Genomic DNA, 17,045 nt, shown 5'->3' on the forward strand with positions numbered 1-17,045 from the left:
GCTTCTGACTTTGTATTAGAAGACTGAGGCTTCGAGTCTTTTTTTGGTTGATTTTGTTTCCCTAAAACCTTTTGTTCTTCACATTAGTTGTTTTTGTAGGCTATTAGGACAGAATTTCACATGCCAAATGACCACGTGGCCTAATGGATAAGGCATCTGACTTCGGATCAGAAGATTGAGGGTTCGAGTCCCTTCGTGGTTGTCTATTTTCCCCCAAATCTATTTTGTTTTCTCCAAACTTTTTTTTCTTTCACATTAGTTGTTTTTTTGTGGGCAATTAGAAAAAATGGTCAAAAGGCAAACGAACATGTGGCCAAAAGGATAAGGCGTCTGACTTCGGATCAGAAGATTGAGGGTTCGAGTCCCTTCAATGTTAATTTTGTGTCCTAAAAAAAACTTTTATTCTTCACATTAGTTGCTTTTTTTTTGCTGGCAATTAGAAAAAAGGTCAAATTCCAAACGACCTAGTGGTCTAATGGATAAGGCGTCTGACTTCAGATCAGAGGCAATGACCACGTAGCCTAGTGGATAAGGCGCCTGAGTTCGGATAGGAAGATTAAGGGTTCGAGTCCCTTCGTGGCTGTCTATTTTCCTCCAAATCTATTTTGCTTTCTCCAAACTTTTTTTCCTTTATATTAGTTTTTGTTTTTTTGTTGGCAATTAGGAAAAATGGTCAACTGTCAAACAACCATGTGGCCTAATGGATAAGGCGTCTGACTTCGGTTTGAGTCCCTTAGTGGTAAATTTTGTGTCCTTAAAACCTTTTGTTCTTCACATTAGTTGCTTTTTTTTTTGTATGCAATTAGGAAAATAATTCACACGCCAAGCGACCATGTGGTCTAATGGATAAGGCGTCTGACTTCGGATAAGAAGATTGAGGGTTCGAGTCCTTTCGTGGTTGTTTATTTTCCCCCATACCTATTTTGCTTCCTCCAAACTTTTTTTCCTTCATATTAGTTGTTGTTTTTTTGTAGGCAATTAGGAAAAAAGGTCAACTGTCGAACGACCATGTGGCCTAATGTATAGGCGTCTGACTTCGGATCAGAAGATTGAGGGTTCGGGTCCCTTCATGGTTAATTTTGTGTCCTCAAAACCTTTTGTTCTTCACATTAGTTGCTTTTTTTTTTTTTGAAATTAGGAAAAAAGGTCAACTGCCAAACGACCATGTGGCCTAATGGATAAGGCGTCTGACTTCGGATCAGAAGATTGACGGTTCGAGTCCCTTTATGGATAAATTTTGTGTCCTCAAAACCTTTTGTTCTTCACATTAGTTGCTTTTTTTTTGTATGCAATTAGGAAAATAATTCACATGCCAAGTGACCATGTGGTCTAATGGATAAGGCATCTGACTTTGGATAAGAATATTGAGGGTTCGAGTCCTTTCGTGGTTGTTTATTTTCCCCCATACCTATTTTGCTTCCTCCAAACTTTTTTTCCTTCATATGAGTTGTTGTTTTTTTGTTGGCAATTAGGAAAAAAAAGTCAAGTGTCGAAAGACCATGTGGCCTAATGGATAAGGCGTCTGACTTCGGATCAGAAGATTGAGGGTTCGAGTCCCTTCATGGTTGATTTTGTGTCCTCAAAACCTTTTGTTCTTCACATTAGTTGCTTTTTTTTTTGTATGCAATTAGGAAAATAATTCACATGCCAAGCGACCATGTGGCCTAATAGATAATGTGTCTGACTTCGGGTCAGAAGATTGAGGGTTCGAGTCCCTTAGTGGTAAATTTTTGTGTCCTCAAAACCTTTTGTTCTTCATATTAGTTTCTTTTTTTTTGTATGCAATTAGGAAAATAATTCACATGCCAAGTGACCATGTGGCCTAATGGATAAGGCGTCTGACTTTGGATCAGAAGATTAAGGGTTGGAGTACCTTCGTGGTTGTTTATCTTCCCCATACCTATTTTGTTTCGTCCAAACTTTTTTTTCCTTCATATTAGTTGTTGTTTTTTTGTTGGAAATTAGGAAAAAAGATCAACTGCCAAACGACCATGTGGCCTAATAGATACGGCGTCTGACTTCGAAACAGAAGATTGAGGGTTCGAGTTCTTTAGTGGTTACTTTTGAGTCCTCAAAACCTTTTGTTCTTCACATTATTTGCTTGTTTGGTTTTAGGCCATTAAAGAAAAATATATTACACGGCGAAAGACCGCCTGGCCAAATTAATAAGGCTTCTGACTTTGTATTAGAAGACTGAGGGTTTGAGTCTTTTTTTGGTTGATTTTGTTTCCCTAAAACCTTTTGTTGTTCACATTCGTTGTTTTTGTAGGCCATTAGGAAAGAAACTCACATGACAAATGACCATGTGGCCTAATAGATAAGGCGTCTGACTTCGGATCAGAAGATTGAGGGTTCGAGTCCCTTCGTGGTTGTCTATTTTCCCCCAAATCTTTTTTGGTTCCTCCAAACTTTTTTTTCTTGCACATTAGTTGTTGTTTTTTTGTTGGCAATTAGAAAAAATGGTCAAAAGGCAAACGAACATGTGGCCTAAAGGATAAGGCTTCTGACTTCGGATCAGAAGATTCAGGGTTCGAGTCCCTTAATGGTAAATTTTTGTGTCCTCAAAACCTTTTGTTCTTCATATTAGTTTCTTTTTTTTTGTATGCAATTAGGAAAATAATTCACATGCCAAGTGACCATGTTACCTAATGGATAAGCCGTCTGACTTCGGGTCAGAAGAGTGAGGGTTCGAGTCCCTTAGTGGTAAATTTTTGTGTCCTCAAAACCTTTTGTTTTTCATATTAGTTTCTTTTTTTTTGTATGCAATTAGGAAAATAATTCACATGCCAAGTGACCATGTGGCCTAATGGATAAGGCGTCTGACTTTGGATCAGAAGATTAAGGGTTCGAGTACCTTCATGGTTGTTTATCTTCCCCATACCTATTTTGTTTCGTCCAAACTTTTTTTTCCTTCATATTAGTTGTTGTTTTTTTGTTGGCAATTAGAAAAAATGGTCAAAAGGCAAACGAACATGTGGCCTAAAGGATAAGGCTTCTGACTTCGGATCAGAAGATTGAGGGTTCGAGTTCTTTAGTGGTTACTTTTGTGTCCTCAAAACCTTTTGTTCTTCACATTATTTGCTTGTTTGGTTTTAGGCAATTAAAGAAAAATATATTACACGGCGAAAGACCGCCTGGCCAAATTAATAAGGCTTCTGACTTTGTATTAGAAGACTAAGGGTTCGAGTCTTTTTTTGGTTGATTTTGTTTCCCTAAAACCTTTTGTTGTTCACATTCGTTGTTTTTGTAGGCCATTAGGAAAGAAATTCACATGACAAATGACCATGTGGCCTAATAGATAAGGAGTCTGACTTCGGATCAGAAGATTCAGGGTTCGAGTCCCTTCGTGGTTGTCTTTTTTCCCCCAAATCTTTTTTGGTTCCTCCAAACTTTTTTTTCTTTCACATTAGTTGTTGTTTTTTTGTTGGCAATTACAAAAAATGGTCAAAAGGCAAACGAACATGTGGCCTAAAGGATAAGGCGTCTGACTTCGGATCAGAAGATTGAGGGTTCGAGTCCCTTCGTGGTTAATTTTGTGTCCTTATTATTTGCTTGTTTGGTTTTAGGCCATTAAAGAAAAATTTATTACACGGCGAAAGTCCGCGTGGCCAAATTAATAAGGCTTCTGACTTTGTATTAGAAGACTGAGGGTTCGAGTCTTTTTTTGGTTAATTTTGTTTCCCTAAAACCTTTTGTTCTTCAAATTAGTTGTTTTTGTAGGCCATTAGGAAAGAAATTCACATGCCAAATAACCACGTTGCCTAAAGGATAAGGCGTCTGACTTCGGATCAGAAGATTAAGGGTTCGAGTCCCTTCGTGGTTGTCTATTTTCCCCCAAATCTATTTTGCTTCCTCCAAACTTTTTTTCTTTTATATTAGTTGTTGTTTTTTTGTTGGCAATTAGGAAAAATGGTCAACTGTCAAACGACCATGTGGCCTAATGGATAAGGCCTCTGACGTCGGTTTGAGTCCCTTAGTGGAAAATTTTGTGTCCTCAAAACCTTTTGTTCTTCACATTAGTTGCTTTTTTTTGTATGCAATTAGGAAAATATTTCACACACCAAGCAACCACGTGGCCTAATGGATAAGGCGTCTGACTTCGGATCAAAAGATTGAGGGTTTGAGTCCCTTCATTGTTTTTTTTTTTCCCCCATACCTATTTTGCTTCCTCTAAACTTTTTTTCCTTCATATTAGTTGTTGTTTTTTTGTTGGCCATTAGGAAAAAAGATCAACTGTCAAACGACCATGTGGCCTAATGGAAAAGGCGTCTGACTTCGGATCAGAAGATTGAGGGTTCGAGTCCCTTCATGGTTAATTTTGTGTCCTCAAAACCTTTTGTTCTTCACATTAGTTGCTTTTTTTTTTATGCAATTAGGAAAATAATTCACATGCCAAGCGACCATGTGGCCTAATGGATAAGGAGTCTGACTTCGGATCAGAAGATTGAGGGTTTGAGTCCCTTCATGGTTTCTTTTGTCTCCTCAAAGCATTTTCTTTTCACATTAATACTTCTTTGGTTGTAGGCCATTAAGAAAAATGCATTATGCACCAAAGTCCGTGTGCTGTGATGTATAAGGCGTCTGACTTCAGATTAGAAGATTGAGGGTACGAGTCTTTTTTTGGTTGATTTTGGTTTCCCCAAAACATGTTGGTCTTCACATTAGTTGTTTTTTTTGTAGGCAATTTGGAAAGACATTTACATGCTAAATGACCACATGGCCTAATGGATAAGGCATCTGACATAGGATCAGATGATTGAGAGTTCGAGTCCCTTCGTGGTTGTCTATTTTCCCCTAAACCATATTAATAAGGCTTCTGACTTTGTATTAGAAGACTGAGGGTTCGAGTCTTTTTTTGTTTGACTTTGTTTCTCCAAAACCTTTTGTTCTTCACCTTAGTTGTTTTTTTTGTAGGCCATTAGGAAAGAAATTCACATGTCTAACGACCACGTGGCCTAATGGATAAGGCGTCTGACTTCGGATCAGAAGATTGAGGGTTCGAGTCCCTTCGTGGTTAATTTTGTGTCCTCAATACCTTTTGTTCTTCACATTAGTTGCTTTTTTTTGTATGCAATTAGGAAAATATTTCACACACCAAGCAACCATGTGGCCTAATGGATAAGGCGTCTGACTTCGGATCAAAAGATTGAGGGTTTGAGTCCCTTCATTGTTTTTTTTTCCCCCCATACCTATTTTGCTTCCTCTAAACTTTTTTTCCTTCATATTAGTTGTTGTTTTTTTGTTGGCCATTAGGAAAAAAGATCAACTGTCAAACGACCATGTGGCCTAATGGAAAAGGCGTCTGACTTCGGATCAGAAGATTGAGGGTTCGAGTCCCTTCATGGTTAATTTTGTGTGCTCAAAACCTTTTGTTCTTCACATTAGTTGCTTTTTTTTTTTATGCAATTAGGAAAATAATTCACATGCCAAGCGACCATGTGGCCTAATGGATAAGGAGTCTGACTTCGGATCAGAAGATTGAGGGTTTGAGTCCCTTCATGGTTTCTTTTGTCTCCTCAAAGCATTTTCTTTTCACATTAATACTTCTTTGGTTGTAGGCCTTTAAGGAAAATGCATTATGCACCAAAGTCCGTGTGCTGTGATGTATAAGGCGTCTGACTTCAGATTAGAAGATTGAGGGTACGAGTCTTTTTTTGGTTGATTTTGGTTTCCCCAAAACATGTTGGTCTTCACATTAGTTGTTTTTTTTGTAGGCAATTTGGAAAGACATTTACATGCTAAATGACCACATGGCCTAATGGATAAGGCATCTGACTTAGTTCGAGTTCCTTCGTGGTTGTCTATTTTCCCCTAAACCATATTAATAAGGCTTCTGACTTTGTATTAGAAGACTGTGGGTTCGAGTCTTTTTTGGTTGATTTTGTTTCCCTAAAACCTTTTGTTGTTCACATTCGTTGTTTTTGTAGGCCCTTAGGAAAGAAATATACATGACAAATGACCATGTGGCCTAATGGATAAGGCGTCTGACTTCGGATCAGAAGATTGAGGGTTCGAGTCCCTTCGTGGTTGTCTATTTTCCCCCAAATCTTTTTTGGTTCCTTCAAACTTTTTTTTCTTTCACATTAGTTGTTGTTTTTATGTTGGCAATTAGAAAAAATGGTCAAAAGGCAAACGAACATGTGGCCTAAAGGATAAGGCGTCTGACTTCGGATCAGAAGATTGAGGGTTCGAGTCCCTTCATGGTTAATTTTGTGTCCTCAAAACCTTTTATTCTTCACATTAGTTGCTTTTTTTTTGCTGGCAATTAGAAAAAAGGTCAAATTCCAAACGACCTAGTGGCCTAATGGATAAGGCGTCTGACTTCGGATCAGAAGCAATGACCACGTAGCCTAATGGATAAGCGCCTGAATTCGGATAGGAAGATTAAGGGTTCGAGTACCTTCGTGGTTGTTTATTTTCCCCCATACCTATTTTGCTTCCTCTAAACTTTTTTTCCTTCATATTAGTTGTTGTTTTTTTGTTGGCCATTAGGAAAAAAGATCAACTGTCAAACGACCATGTGGCCTAATGGATAAGGCGTCTGACTTCGGATCAGACGATTGAGGGTTCGAGTCCCTTCGTGGTTGTCTATTTTCCCTCAAATCTTTTTTGGTTCCTCCAAACTTTTTTTTCTTTCACATGAGTTGTTGTTTTTTTGTTGGCAATTAGAAAAAATCGTCAAAAGGCAAACGAACATGTGACCTTGTTTTTTTGTTGGCCATTAGGAAAATAATTCACATGCCAAGCGACCATGTGGCCTAATGGATAAGGCGTCTGACTTCGGATCAGAAGATTGAGGGTTTGAGTCCCTTCATGGTTTCTTTTGTCTCCTCAAAGCATTTTCTTTTCACATTAATACTTGTTTGGTTGTAGGCCATTAAGGAAAATGCATTATGCACCAAAGTCTGTGTGCTGTGATGTATAAGGCGTCTGACTTCAGATTAGAAGACTGAGGGTTCGAGTTTTTTTTTTTTTTTGACTTTGTTTCTCCAAAAACTTTTGTTCTTCACCTTAGTTGTGTTTTTTGTAGGCCATTAGGAAAGAAATTCACATGCCAAACGACCATGTGGCCTAATGGATAAGGCGTCTGACTTCTGATCAGATGATTGAGGGTTCGAGTCCCTTCGTGGTTAATTTTGTGTCCTCAAAACCTTTTGTTCTTCACATTATTTGCTTGTTTGGTTTTAGGCCATTAAAGAAAAATTTATTACACGGCGAAAGACCGCGTGGCCAAATTAATAAGGGTTCTGACTTTGTATTAAGGGTGGTAGTAGCCTAGTGGGTAACACACTCACCTATGAACCAGAAGACCCGGGTTCGAATCCCACTTACTGCCATTGTGTCCCTGAGCAAGACACTTAACCCTGAGTTGCTCCAGGGGGACTGTCCCTGTAACTACTGATTGTAAGTCGCTCTGGATAAGGGTGTCTGATAAAAGCTGTAAATGTAAATGTATTAGAAGACTGAGGGTTCGAGTCTTTTTTTGGTTGATTTTGTTTCCCTAAAACCTTTTGTTCTTCACATTAGTTTTTTTTGTAGGCCATTAGGAAAGAAATTCACATGCCAAATGACCATGTGGCCTAATGGATAAGGCGTCTGACTTCGGATCAGAAGATTGAGGGTTCGAGTCATTTCGTGGTTGTCTATTTTCCTCCAAATCTATTTTGCTTTCTCCAAACTTTTTTTCCTTTGTATTAGTTTTTGTTTTTTTGTTGGCAATTAGGATTAATGGTCAACTGTCAAACAACCATGTGGCCTAATGGATAAGGCGTCTGACTTCGGTTTGAGTCCCTTAGTGGTAAATTTTGTGTCCTTAAAACCTTTTGTTCTTCACATTAGTTGCTTTTTTTTGTATGCAATTACGAAAATAATTCACATGCCAAGCGACCATGTGGTCTAATGGAAAAGGCGTCTGACTTCGGATAAGAAGATTGAGGGTTCGAGTCCTTTCGTGGTTGTTTATTTTCCCCCATACCTATTTTGCTTCCTCCAAACTTTTTTTCCTTCATATTAGTTGTTGTTTTTTTGTAGGCAATTAGGAAAAAAGGTCAACTGTCGAACGACCATGTGGCCTAATGGATAAGGCGTCTGACTTCGGATCAGAAGATTGAGGGTTCTAGTCCCTTCATGGTTAATTTTGTGTCCTCAAAACCTTTTGTTCTTCACATTAGTTGCTTTTTTTTTGTTGGAAATTAGGAAAAAAGGGCAACTGTCAAACGACCATGTGGCCTAATGGATAAGGCGTCTGACTTCGGATCAGAAGATTTAGGGTTCGAGTCCCTTCGTGGTTAATTTTGTGTCCTCAAAACCTTTTGTTCTTCACATTATTTGCTTGTTTGGTTTTAGGCCATTAAAGAAACATTTATTACACGGCGAAAGACCGCGTGGCCAAATTAATAAGGCTTCTGACTTTGTATTAGAAGACTGAGGGTTCGAGTCTTTTTTTGGTTGATTTTGTTTCCCTAAAACCTTTTGTTCTTCACATTAGTTGTTTTTGTAGGCCATTAGGAAAGAAATTCACATGCCAAATGACCACGTGGCCTAATGGATAAGGAGTCTGACTTCGGATCAGAAGATTGAGGGTTCGAGTCCCTTCGTGGTTGTCTATTTTCCCCCAAATCTATTTTGCTTCCTCCAAACTTTTTTTCCTTTATATTAGTTGTTGTTTTTTTGTTGCCAATTTGGAAAAATGGTCAACTGTCAAACGACCATGTGGCCTAATGGATAAGGCGTCTGACTTCGGTTTGAGTCCCTTAGTGGTAAATTTTGTGTCCTTAAAACCTTTTGATCTTCACATTAGTTGCTTTTTTTTTGTATGCAATTAGGAAAATAATTCACATGCCAAGCGACCATGTGGCCTAATGGATAAGGCGTCTGACTTCGGATCAGAAGATTGAGGGTTCGAGTCCCTTCGTGGTTGTTTATTTTCCCCCATACCTATTTTGCTTCCTCCAAACTTTTTTCCTTCATTTTAGTTGTTGTTTTTTTGTAGGCAATTAGGAAAAAAGGTCACCTGTCGAACGACCATGTGGCCTAATGGATAAGGCGTCTGACTTCGGATCAGAAGATTGACGGTTCGAGTCCCTTTATGGATAAATTTTGTGTCCTCAAAACCTTTTGTTCTTCACATTAGTTGCTTTTTTTTTGTATGCAATTAGGAAAATAATTCACATGCCAAGTGACCATGTGGTCTAATGGATAAGGCATCTGACTTTGGATAAGAATATTGAGGGTTCGAGTCCTTTCGTGGTTGTTTATTTTCCCCCATACCTATTTTGCTTCCTCCAAACTTTTTTTCCTTCATATTAGTTGTTGTTTTTTGTAGGCAATTAGGAAAAAAGGTCAACTGTCGAGCGACCATATGGCCTAATGGATAAGGCGTCTGACTTCGGATCAGAAGATTGAGGGTTCGAGTCCCTTCATGGTTAATTTTGTGTCCTCAAAACCTTTTGTTCTTCACATTAGTTGCTTTTTTTTTTATGCAATTAGGAAAATAATTCACATGCCAAGCGACCATGTGGCCTAATGGATAAGGAGTCTGACTTCGGATCAGAAGATTGAGGGTTTGAGTCCCTTCATGGTTTCTTTTGTCTCCTCAAAGCATTTTCTTTTCACATTAATACTTGTTTGGTTGTAGGCCATTAAGGAAAATGCATTATGCACCAAAGTCCGTGTGCTGTGATGTATAAGGCGTCTGACTTCAGATTAGAAGATTGAGGGTACGAGTCTTTTTTTGGTTGATTTTGGTTTCCCCAAAACATGTTGGTCTTCACATTAGTTGTTTTTTTAGTAGGCAATTTGGAAAGACATTTACATGCTAAATGACCACATGGCCTAATGGATAAGGCATCTGACTTAGTTCGAGTTCCTTCGTGGTTGTCTATTTTCCCCTAAACCATATTAATAAGGCTTCTGACTTTGTATTAGAAGACTGTGGGTTCGAGTCTCTTTTTTTGTTTGACTTTGTTTCTCCAAAACCTTTTGTTCTTCACCTTAGTTGTTTTTTTTGTATGCCATTAGGAAAGAAATTCACATGCCAAACGACCACGTGGCCTAATGGATAAGGCGTCTGACTTCGGATCAGAAGATTTAGGGTTTGAGTCCCTTCGTGGTTAATTTTGTGTCCTCAAAACCTTTTGTTCTTCACATTATTTGCTTGTTTGGTTTTAGGCCATTAAAGAAAAATTTATTACACGGCGAAAGACCGCGTGGCCAAATTAATAAGGCTTCTGACTTTGTATTAGAAGACTGAGGGTTCGAGTCTTTTTTTGGTTAATTTTGTTTCCCTAAAACCTTTTGTTCTTCACATTAGTTGTTTTTGTAGGCCATTAGGAAAGAAAATCACATGCCAAATGACCACGTGGCCTAATGGATAAGGAGTCTGACTTCGGATCAGAAGATTGAGGGTTCGAGTCCCTTCGTGGTTGTCTATTTTCCCCCAAATCTATTTTGCTTCCTCCAAACTTTTTTTCCTTTATATTAGTTGTTGTTTTTTTGTTGCCAATTAGGAAAAATGGTCAACTGTCAAACGACCATGTGGCCTAATGGATAAGGCGTCTGACTTCGGTTTGAGTCCCTTAGTGGTAAATTTTGTGTCCTTAAAACCTTTTGATCTTCACATTAGTTGCTTTTTTTTTGTATGCAATTAGGAAAATAATTCACATGCCAAGCGACCATGTGGCATAATGGATAAGGCGTCTGACTTCGAATCAGAAGATTGAGGGTTCGAGTCCCTTCGTGGTTGTTTATTTTCCCCCATACCTATTTTGCTTCCTCCAAACTTTTTTTCCTTCATATTAGTTGTTGTTTTTTTGTTGGCCATTAGGAAAAAAGATCAACTGTCAAACGACCATGCGGCCTAATGGATAAGGCGTCTGACTTCGGATCAGAAGATTGAGGGTTCGAGTCCCTTCATGGTTAATTTTGTGTCCTCAAAACCTTTTGTTCTTCACATTAGTTGCTTTTTTTTTGTTGGAAATTAGGAAAAAAGGGCAACTGCCAAACGACCATGTGGCCTAATGGATAAGGCGTCGGACTTCGGATCAAAACATTTAGGGTTCGAGTCCCTTTGTGGTTAATTTTGTGTCCTCAAAACCTTTTGTTCTTCACATTATTTGCTTGTTTGGTTTTAGGCCATTAAAGAAAAATTTATTACACGGCGAAAGACCGCGTGGCCAAATTAATAAGGCTTCTGACTTTGTATTAGAAGACTGAGGGTTCGAGTCTTTTTTGGTTGATTTTGTTTCCCTAAAACCTTTTGTTCTTCACATTAGTTGTTTTTGTAGGCCATTAGGAAAGAAATTCACATGCCAAATGACCACGTGGCCTAATGGATAAGGCGTCTGACTTCGGATCAGAAGATTGAGGGTTTGAGTCCCTTCGTGGTTGTCTATTTTCCTCCAAATCTATTTTGCTTCCTCCAAACTTTTTTTCCTTTATATTAGTTGTTGTTTTTTTGTTGGCAATTAGGAAAAATGGTCAACTGTCAAACTACCATGTGGCCTAATGGATAAGGCGTCTGACTTCGGTTTGAGTCCCTTAGTGGTAAATTTTGTGTCCTTAAAACCTTTAGTTCTTCACATTAGTTGGTTTTTTTTTGTATGCAATTAGGAAAATAATTCACATGCAAAGCGACCATGTGGTCTAATGGATAAGGCGTCTGACTTCGGATAAGAAGATTGAGGGTTCGAGTCCCTTTATGGATAAATTTTGTGTCCTCAAAACCTTTTGTTCTTCACATTAGTTGTTTTTTTTTTGTATGCAATTAGGAAAATAATTCACATGCCAAGTGACCATGTGGTCTAATGGATAAGGCATCTGACTTTGGATAAGAATATTGAGGGTTCGAGTCCTTTCGTGGTTGTTTATTTTCCCCCATACCTATTTTGCTTCCTCCAAACTTTTTTTCCTTCATATTAGTTGTTGTTTTTTTGTAGGCAATTAGGAAAAAAGGTCAACTGTCGAACGACCATATGGCCTAATGGATAAGGCGTCTGACTTCGGATCAGAAGATTGAGGGTTCGAGTCCCTTCATGGTTAATTTTGTGTCCTCAAAACCTTTTGTTCTTCACATTAGTTGCTTTTTTTTTTATGCAATTAGGAAAATAATTCACATGCCAAGCGACCATGTGGCCTAATGGATAAGGAGTCTGACTTCGGATCAGAAGATTGAGGGTTTGAGTCCCTTCATGGTTTCTTTTGTCTCCTCAAAGCATTTTCTTTTCACATTAATACTTGTTTGGTTGTAGGCCATTAAGGAAAATGCATTATGCACCAAAGTCCGTGTGCTGTGATGTATAAGGCGTCTGACTTCAGATTAGAAGATTGAGGGTACGAGTCTTTTTTTGGTTGATTTTGGTTTCCCCAAAACATGTTGGTCTTCACATTAGTTGTTTTTTTAGTAGGCAATTTGGAAAGACATTTACATGCTAAATGACCACATGGCCTAATGGATAAGGCATCTGACTTAGTTCGAGTTCCTTCGTGGTTGTCTATTTTCCCCTAAACCATATTAATAAGGCTTCTGACTTTGTATTAGAAGACTGTGGGTTCGAGTCTCTTTTTTTGTTTGACTTTGTTTCTCCAAAACCTTTTGTTCTTCACCTTAGTTGTTTTTTTTGTATGCCATTAGGAAAGAAATTCACATGCCAAACGACCACGTGGCCTAATGGATAAGGCGTCTGACTTCGGATCAGAAGATTTAGGGTTTGAGTCCCTTCGTGGTTAATTTTGTGTCCTCAAAACCTTTTGTTCTTCACATTATTTGCTTGTTTGGTTTTAGGCCATTAAAGAAAAATTTATTACACGGCGAAAGACCGCGTGGCTAAATTAATAAGGTTTCTGACTTTGTATTAGAAGACTGAGGTTTCGAGTCTTTTTTTGGTTGATTTTGTTTCCCTAAAACCTTTTGTTCTTCACATTAGTTGCTTTTGTAGGCCATTAGGAAAGAAATTCACATGCCAAATGACCATGTGGCCTAATGGATAAGGCGTCTGACTTCGGATCAGAAGATTGAGGGTTCGAGTCCCTTCGTGGTTGTCTATTTTCCTCCAAATCTATTTTGCTTTCTCCAAACTTTTTTTCCTTTATATTAGTTTTTGTTTTTTTGTTGGCAATTAGGATTAATGGTCAACTGTCAAACAACCATGTGGCCTAATGGATAAGGCGTCTGACTTCGGTTTGAGTCCCTTAGTGGTAAATTTTGTGTCCTTAAAACCTTTTGTTCTTCACATTAGTTGCTTTTTTTTTGTATGCAATTAGGAAAATAATTCACATGCCAAACGACCATGTGGTCTAATGGAAAAGGCGTCTGACTTCGGATAAGAAGATTGAGGGTTCGAGTCCTTTCGTGGTTGTCTATTTTCCCCCATGCCTATTTTGCTTCCTCAAAACTTTTTTTCCTTTCACATTAGTTGATGTTTTTTTGTTGGCAATTAGAAAAAATGGTCAACTGTCAAACGACCATGTGGCCTAATAGATATTGCGTCTGACTTCGGTTTGAGTCCCTTAGTGGTATATTTTGGGTCCTCAAAATCTTTTGTTCTTCACATTAGTTGCTTTTTTTTGTATGCAATTAGGAAAATAATTCACATGCCAAGGGACCATGTGGCCTAATGGATAAGGCGTCTGACTTTGGATCAGAAGATTGAGGGTTCGAGTCCCTTAGTGGTAAATTTTGTGTCCTCAAAACCTTTTGTTCTTCACATTAGTTGCTTTTTTTTTGTATACAACCAAACAAGTATTAATGTGAAAAGAAAATGAAGGGACTCGAACCCTCAATCTTCTGATCCGAAGTCAGACGCCTTATCCACTAGGCCACATGGTCGCTTGGCATGTGAATTATTTTCCTAATTGCATACAAAAAAGGACACAAAACTTACCACTAAGGGACTCAAACCCTCAATCTTCGGAATCGAAGTAAGAAGCCTTATCCTTTAGGCCATGTGGTTGCTCAGCATGTGATTTTTTTCCTAATGGCCTACAACAAAAAAGCAACTAATGTGAAGAACAAAAGAGATTTGAGGACACAAAATTAACCATGAAGGGACTCGACCCCTCAATCTTCTAATCTGAAGTCAGATGGATCTCCTTATCCATTAGGCCACATGGCCTTTTGGCTTTTGAATGTTTTTACTAATTGCCATAAAAAAAAAAAAAAAACAACTAATGAGAAAGAAAAAAAAGTTTGGAGGAAACAAAATAGGTTTGGGGGAAAATAGACAACCACGAAGGGACTCGAACCGTCAATCTTCTGATCCAAAGTTAGATGCCTTATCCATTAGGCCATGTGGTCGTTTGGCATTGGAAACTCTTTCCTAATGGCCTACAAAAAAACAACTAATGTGAAGAACAAATGGTTTTGGGGAAACAAAGTCAAACAAAAAAAGACTCGAACCCTCAGTCTTCTAATACAAAATCAGAAGCCTTATTAATTTGGTTTGGGGGAAAATAGACAACTACGAAGGGACTCGAACCCTCAATCTTCTGACGCCTTATCCATTAGGCCACATGGCCGCTTGGCATGAGAATTATTTTCCTAATTGCATACAAAAAAAAGCAACTAATGTGAAAAACAAAAGGTTTTGAGGACACAAAATTTACCACTAAGGGACTCGAAACCCTCAATCTTCTGAATCGAAGTAAGACACCTTGACCTTTAGGCCATGTGGTTGCTCAGCATGTGAATTTTTTTCCTAATGGCCTACAACAAAAAAAGCAACTAATGTGAAGAACAAAAGGTTTTGAGGACACAAAATTAACCATGAAGGGACTCGAACCCTCAATCTTCTGATCCGAAGTCAGACGCCTTAGCCAGGTGTGGGGGAAAATAAACACCCACGAAGATACTTGAACCCTTTATCTTCCTATCCGAAGTCAGGCACCTTATCCATTAGGCTACGTGGTCAGTGCTTATAATCCGAAGTCAGACGCCTTATCAATTAGGCCACTAGGTTGTTTGGAATTTGACCTTTTTTCTATTTGCCAACAAAAAAACAACAACTAATGTGAAAGAAAAAAAAGTTTGGAGGAAACAAAATAGATTTGGGGGAAAATAGACAACCACAAAGGGACTCGAACCCTCAATCTTCTGATCCGAAGTCAGACGCCTTATCCATTAGGCCACGTGGTCATTTGGCATATGAATTTCTTTCCTAATGGCCTACAAAAAAAAAGCAACTAATGTGAAGAACAAAAGGTTTTGAGGACACAAATTTTACCACTAAGGGACTCGAACCCTCAATCTTCTGATCTAAAGTCAGATGCCTTATCCATTAGGCCACATGGCCTTTTGGCTTTTGAACATTTTTCCTAATTGCCATAAAAAAAAACAACTAATGAGAAACAAAAAAAAGTTTGGAGGAAACAAAATAGGTTTGGGGAAAAATAGACAACCATGAAGGGACTCGAACCGTCAATCTTCTGATCCGAAGTTAGACGCCTTATCCATTAGGCAATGTGGTCATTTGGCATGTGAGTTTCTTTCCTAATGGCCTACAAAAACAACTAAAGTGAAGAACAAAAGGTTTTAGGGAAACAAAATCAACCAAAAAAAGACTCGAACCCTCAATCTTCTGATCCGAAGTCAGACGCCTTATCCATTAGGCCACATGGTCGCTTGACATGTGAATTATTTTCCTAATTGCATACAAAAAAAAGCAACTAATGTGAAGAACAGAAGGTTTTGAGGACACAAAATTTACCACTAAGGGACTCGAAACCCTCAATCTTCTGAATCGAAGTAAGACGCCTTATCCTTTAGGCCATGTGGTTGCTCAGCATGTGAATTTTTTTTCCCTAATGGCCTACAACAAAAAAGCAACTAATGTGAAGAACAAAAGGTTTTGAGGACACAAAAAAAACAACTAATATAAAGGAAAAAAAGTTTGGAGGAAGCAAAATAGGTATGGGGGAAAATAAACAACCACGAAGGTACTCGAACCCTTAATCTTCCTATCCGAAGTCAGGCGCATTATCCATTAGGCTACGTGGTCATTTGCTTCTGATCTGAAGTCAGAGGCCTTATCCATTAGGTCACGTGGTCGTTTGCCATGGGAATTTCTTTCCTTATGGCCAACAAAAAAAAAAAAACTAATGTGAAGAACAAAAGGTTTTGGGGAAACAGAGTCAAACAAAAAAAGACTCGAACCCTCAGTCTTATAATACAAAGTCAGAAGCCTTATTAATTTGGCCACGCGGTCTTTTGCCATGTAATATTTTTTTCTTTAATGGCCTAAAACCAAACAAGCAAATAATGTGAAGAACAAAAGGTTTTGAGGACACAAAATTAACCACGAAGGGACTCGAACCCTCAATCTTCTGATCCGAAGTCAGACGCCTTATCCATTAGGCCACATGGTCGCTTTGCATGTGAATTATTTTCCTAATTGCATACAAAAAAAAAGAAACTAATGTGAAGAACAAAAGGTTTTGAGGACACAAAATTTACCACTAAGGGACTCGATCCCTCAATCTTCTGATCCGAAGTCAGACGCCTTATCCATTAGGCCACTAGGTCGTTTGGAATTTTACTTTTTTCCTAATTGCAAACAAAAAAACAACAACTAATGTGAAGGAAAAAAAAGTTTGGAGAAAACAAAATAGGTTTGGGGAAAAAAAACAACCACGAAGAGACTCAACCCTCAATCTTCTGATCCGAAGTCAGACGCTTTATCCATTAGGCCACGTGGTTGCTCAGCATGTGAATTTTTTTCCTAATGGCCTACAAAAAAAAGCAACTAATGTGAAGACCAACAGGTTTCGGGGAAACCAAAATCAACCAAAAAAAGACTCGAACACTCAGTCTTCTAATTCAAAGTCAGACGCCTGATTCATTTGGCCACACTGTCTTTCGCCGTGTAATAAATTTTCCTTAGTGGCCTACAAAAATAGCAACTAATTTGAAGAACAAAAGGTTTTGAGGACACACAATTAACCACGAAGGGACTCGAACCCTCAATCTTCGGATTCAAAGTCTGATGCCTTATACATTAGGCCACATGGTCATTTGGAATGTAAACTTTTTTACTAATGGCCAACAAAAAAAC

At 38.4% G+C, this 17,045-nt stretch overlaps 22 non-coding genes across 22 annotated transcripts; 20 read left to right on the forward strand and 2 right to left on the reverse strand.

Annotated features, from left to right (window-relative positions):
• Nucleotides 1-129: 129 nt before the first annotated feature.
• trnar-ucg (transfer RNA arginine (anticodon UCG)) lies at nucleotides 130-202 on the forward strand. Its single transcript has one exon. It is a non-coding gene; the product is annotated as a tRNA-Arg (tRNA).
• Nucleotides 203-1,495: 1,293 nt separating this feature from the next.
• trnar-ucg (transfer RNA arginine (anticodon UCG)) lies at nucleotides 1,496-1,568 on the forward strand. The gene has a single exon. It is a non-coding gene; the product is annotated as a tRNA-Arg (tRNA).
• A 1,224-nt stretch (nucleotides 1,569-2,792) lies between these two features.
• Nucleotides 2,793-2,865, forward strand: trnaq-uug (transfer RNA glutamine (anticodon UUG)). The gene has a single exon. It is a non-coding gene; the product is annotated as a tRNA-Gln (tRNA).
• A 1,377-nt stretch (nucleotides 2,866-4,242) lies between these two features.
• On the forward strand, nucleotides 4,243-4,315 carry trnar-ucg (transfer RNA arginine (anticodon UCG)). The gene has a single exon. It is a non-coding gene; the product is annotated as a tRNA-Arg (tRNA).
• A 629-nt stretch (nucleotides 4,316-4,944) lies between these two features.
• Nucleotides 4,945-5,017, forward strand: trnar-ucg (transfer RNA arginine (anticodon UCG)). Its single transcript has one exon. It is a non-coding gene; the product is annotated as a tRNA-Arg (tRNA).
• A 258-nt stretch (nucleotides 5,018-5,275) lies between these two features.
• On the forward strand, nucleotides 5,276-5,348 carry trnar-ucg (transfer RNA arginine (anticodon UCG)). The gene has a single exon. It is a non-coding gene; the product is annotated as a tRNA-Arg (tRNA).
• Nucleotides 5,349-5,957: 609 nt separating this feature from the next.
• trnar-ucg (transfer RNA arginine (anticodon UCG)) lies at nucleotides 5,958-6,030 on the forward strand. The gene has a single exon. It is a non-coding gene; the product is annotated as a tRNA-Arg (tRNA).
• A 484-nt stretch (nucleotides 6,031-6,514) lies between these two features.
• Nucleotides 6,515-6,587, forward strand: trnar-ucg (transfer RNA arginine (anticodon UCG)). Its single transcript has one exon. It is a non-coding gene; the product is annotated as a tRNA-Arg (tRNA).
• A 473-nt stretch (nucleotides 6,588-7,060) lies between these two features.
• On the forward strand, nucleotides 7,061-7,133 carry trnar-ucu (transfer RNA arginine (anticodon UCU)). Its single transcript has one exon. It is a non-coding gene; the product is annotated as a tRNA-Arg (tRNA).
• Nucleotides 7,134-8,061: 928 nt separating this feature from the next.
• Nucleotides 8,062-8,134, forward strand: trnar-ucg (transfer RNA arginine (anticodon UCG)). Its single transcript has one exon. It is a non-coding gene; the product is annotated as a tRNA-Arg (tRNA).
• An 84-nt stretch (nucleotides 8,135-8,218) lies between these two features.
• On the forward strand, nucleotides 8,219-8,291 carry trnar-ucg (transfer RNA arginine (anticodon UCG)). The gene has a single exon. It is a non-coding gene; the product is annotated as a tRNA-Arg (tRNA).
• A 239-nt stretch (nucleotides 8,292-8,530) lies between these two features.
• Nucleotides 8,531-8,603, forward strand: trnar-ucg (transfer RNA arginine (anticodon UCG)). The gene has a single exon. It is a non-coding gene; the product is annotated as a tRNA-Arg (tRNA).
• A 244-nt stretch (nucleotides 8,604-8,847) lies between these two features.
• On the forward strand, nucleotides 8,848-8,920 carry trnar-ucg (transfer RNA arginine (anticodon UCG)). Its single transcript has one exon. It is a non-coding gene; the product is annotated as a tRNA-Arg (tRNA).
• A 435-nt stretch (nucleotides 8,921-9,355) lies between these two features.
• On the forward strand, nucleotides 9,356-9,428 carry trnar-ucg (transfer RNA arginine (anticodon UCG)). Its single transcript has one exon. It is a non-coding gene; the product is annotated as a tRNA-Arg (tRNA).
• A 926-nt stretch (nucleotides 9,429-10,354) lies between these two features.
• trnar-ucg (transfer RNA arginine (anticodon UCG)) lies at nucleotides 10,355-10,427 on the forward strand. The gene has a single exon. It is a non-coding gene; the product is annotated as a tRNA-Arg (tRNA).
• Nucleotides 10,428-10,671: 244 nt separating this feature from the next.
• Nucleotides 10,672-10,744, forward strand: trnar-ucg (transfer RNA arginine (anticodon UCG)). Its single transcript has one exon. It is a non-coding gene; the product is annotated as a tRNA-Arg (tRNA).
• A 571-nt stretch (nucleotides 10,745-11,315) lies between these two features.
• On the forward strand, nucleotides 11,316-11,388 carry trnar-ucg (transfer RNA arginine (anticodon UCG)). The gene has a single exon. It is a non-coding gene; the product is annotated as a tRNA-Arg (tRNA).
• Nucleotides 11,389-11,966: 578 nt separating this feature from the next.
• trnar-ucg (transfer RNA arginine (anticodon UCG)) lies at nucleotides 11,967-12,039 on the forward strand. Its single transcript has one exon. It is a non-coding gene; the product is annotated as a tRNA-Arg (tRNA).
• Nucleotides 12,040-12,965: 926 nt separating this feature from the next.
• trnar-ucg (transfer RNA arginine (anticodon UCG)) lies at nucleotides 12,966-13,038 on the forward strand. Its single transcript has one exon. It is a non-coding gene; the product is annotated as a tRNA-Arg (tRNA).
• Nucleotides 13,039-13,599: 561 nt separating this feature from the next.
• trnaq-uug (transfer RNA glutamine (anticodon UUG)) lies at nucleotides 13,600-13,672 on the forward strand. Its single transcript has one exon. It is a non-coding gene; the product is annotated as a tRNA-Gln (tRNA).
• A 1,385-nt stretch (nucleotides 13,673-15,057) lies between these two features.
• trnar-ucg (transfer RNA arginine (anticodon UCG)) lies at nucleotides 15,058-15,130 on the reverse strand. The gene has a single exon. It is a non-coding gene; the product is annotated as a tRNA-Arg (tRNA).
• A 1,156-nt stretch (nucleotides 15,131-16,286) lies between these two features.
• Nucleotides 16,287-16,359, reverse strand: trnar-ucg (transfer RNA arginine (anticodon UCG)). Its single transcript has one exon. It is a non-coding gene; the product is annotated as a tRNA-Arg (tRNA).
• Between the last annotated feature and the right edge of the window lie 686 nt (nucleotides 16,360-17,045).

This window comes from Denticeps clupeoides, chromosome 1 (assembly GCF_900700375.1).
Source record: "Denticeps clupeoides chromosome 1, fDenClu1.1, whole genome shotgun sequence".
In the NCBI taxonomy this organism is placed as follows: Eukaryota; Metazoa; Chordata; class Actinopteri; order Clupeiformes; family Denticipitidae; genus Denticeps; species Denticeps clupeoides.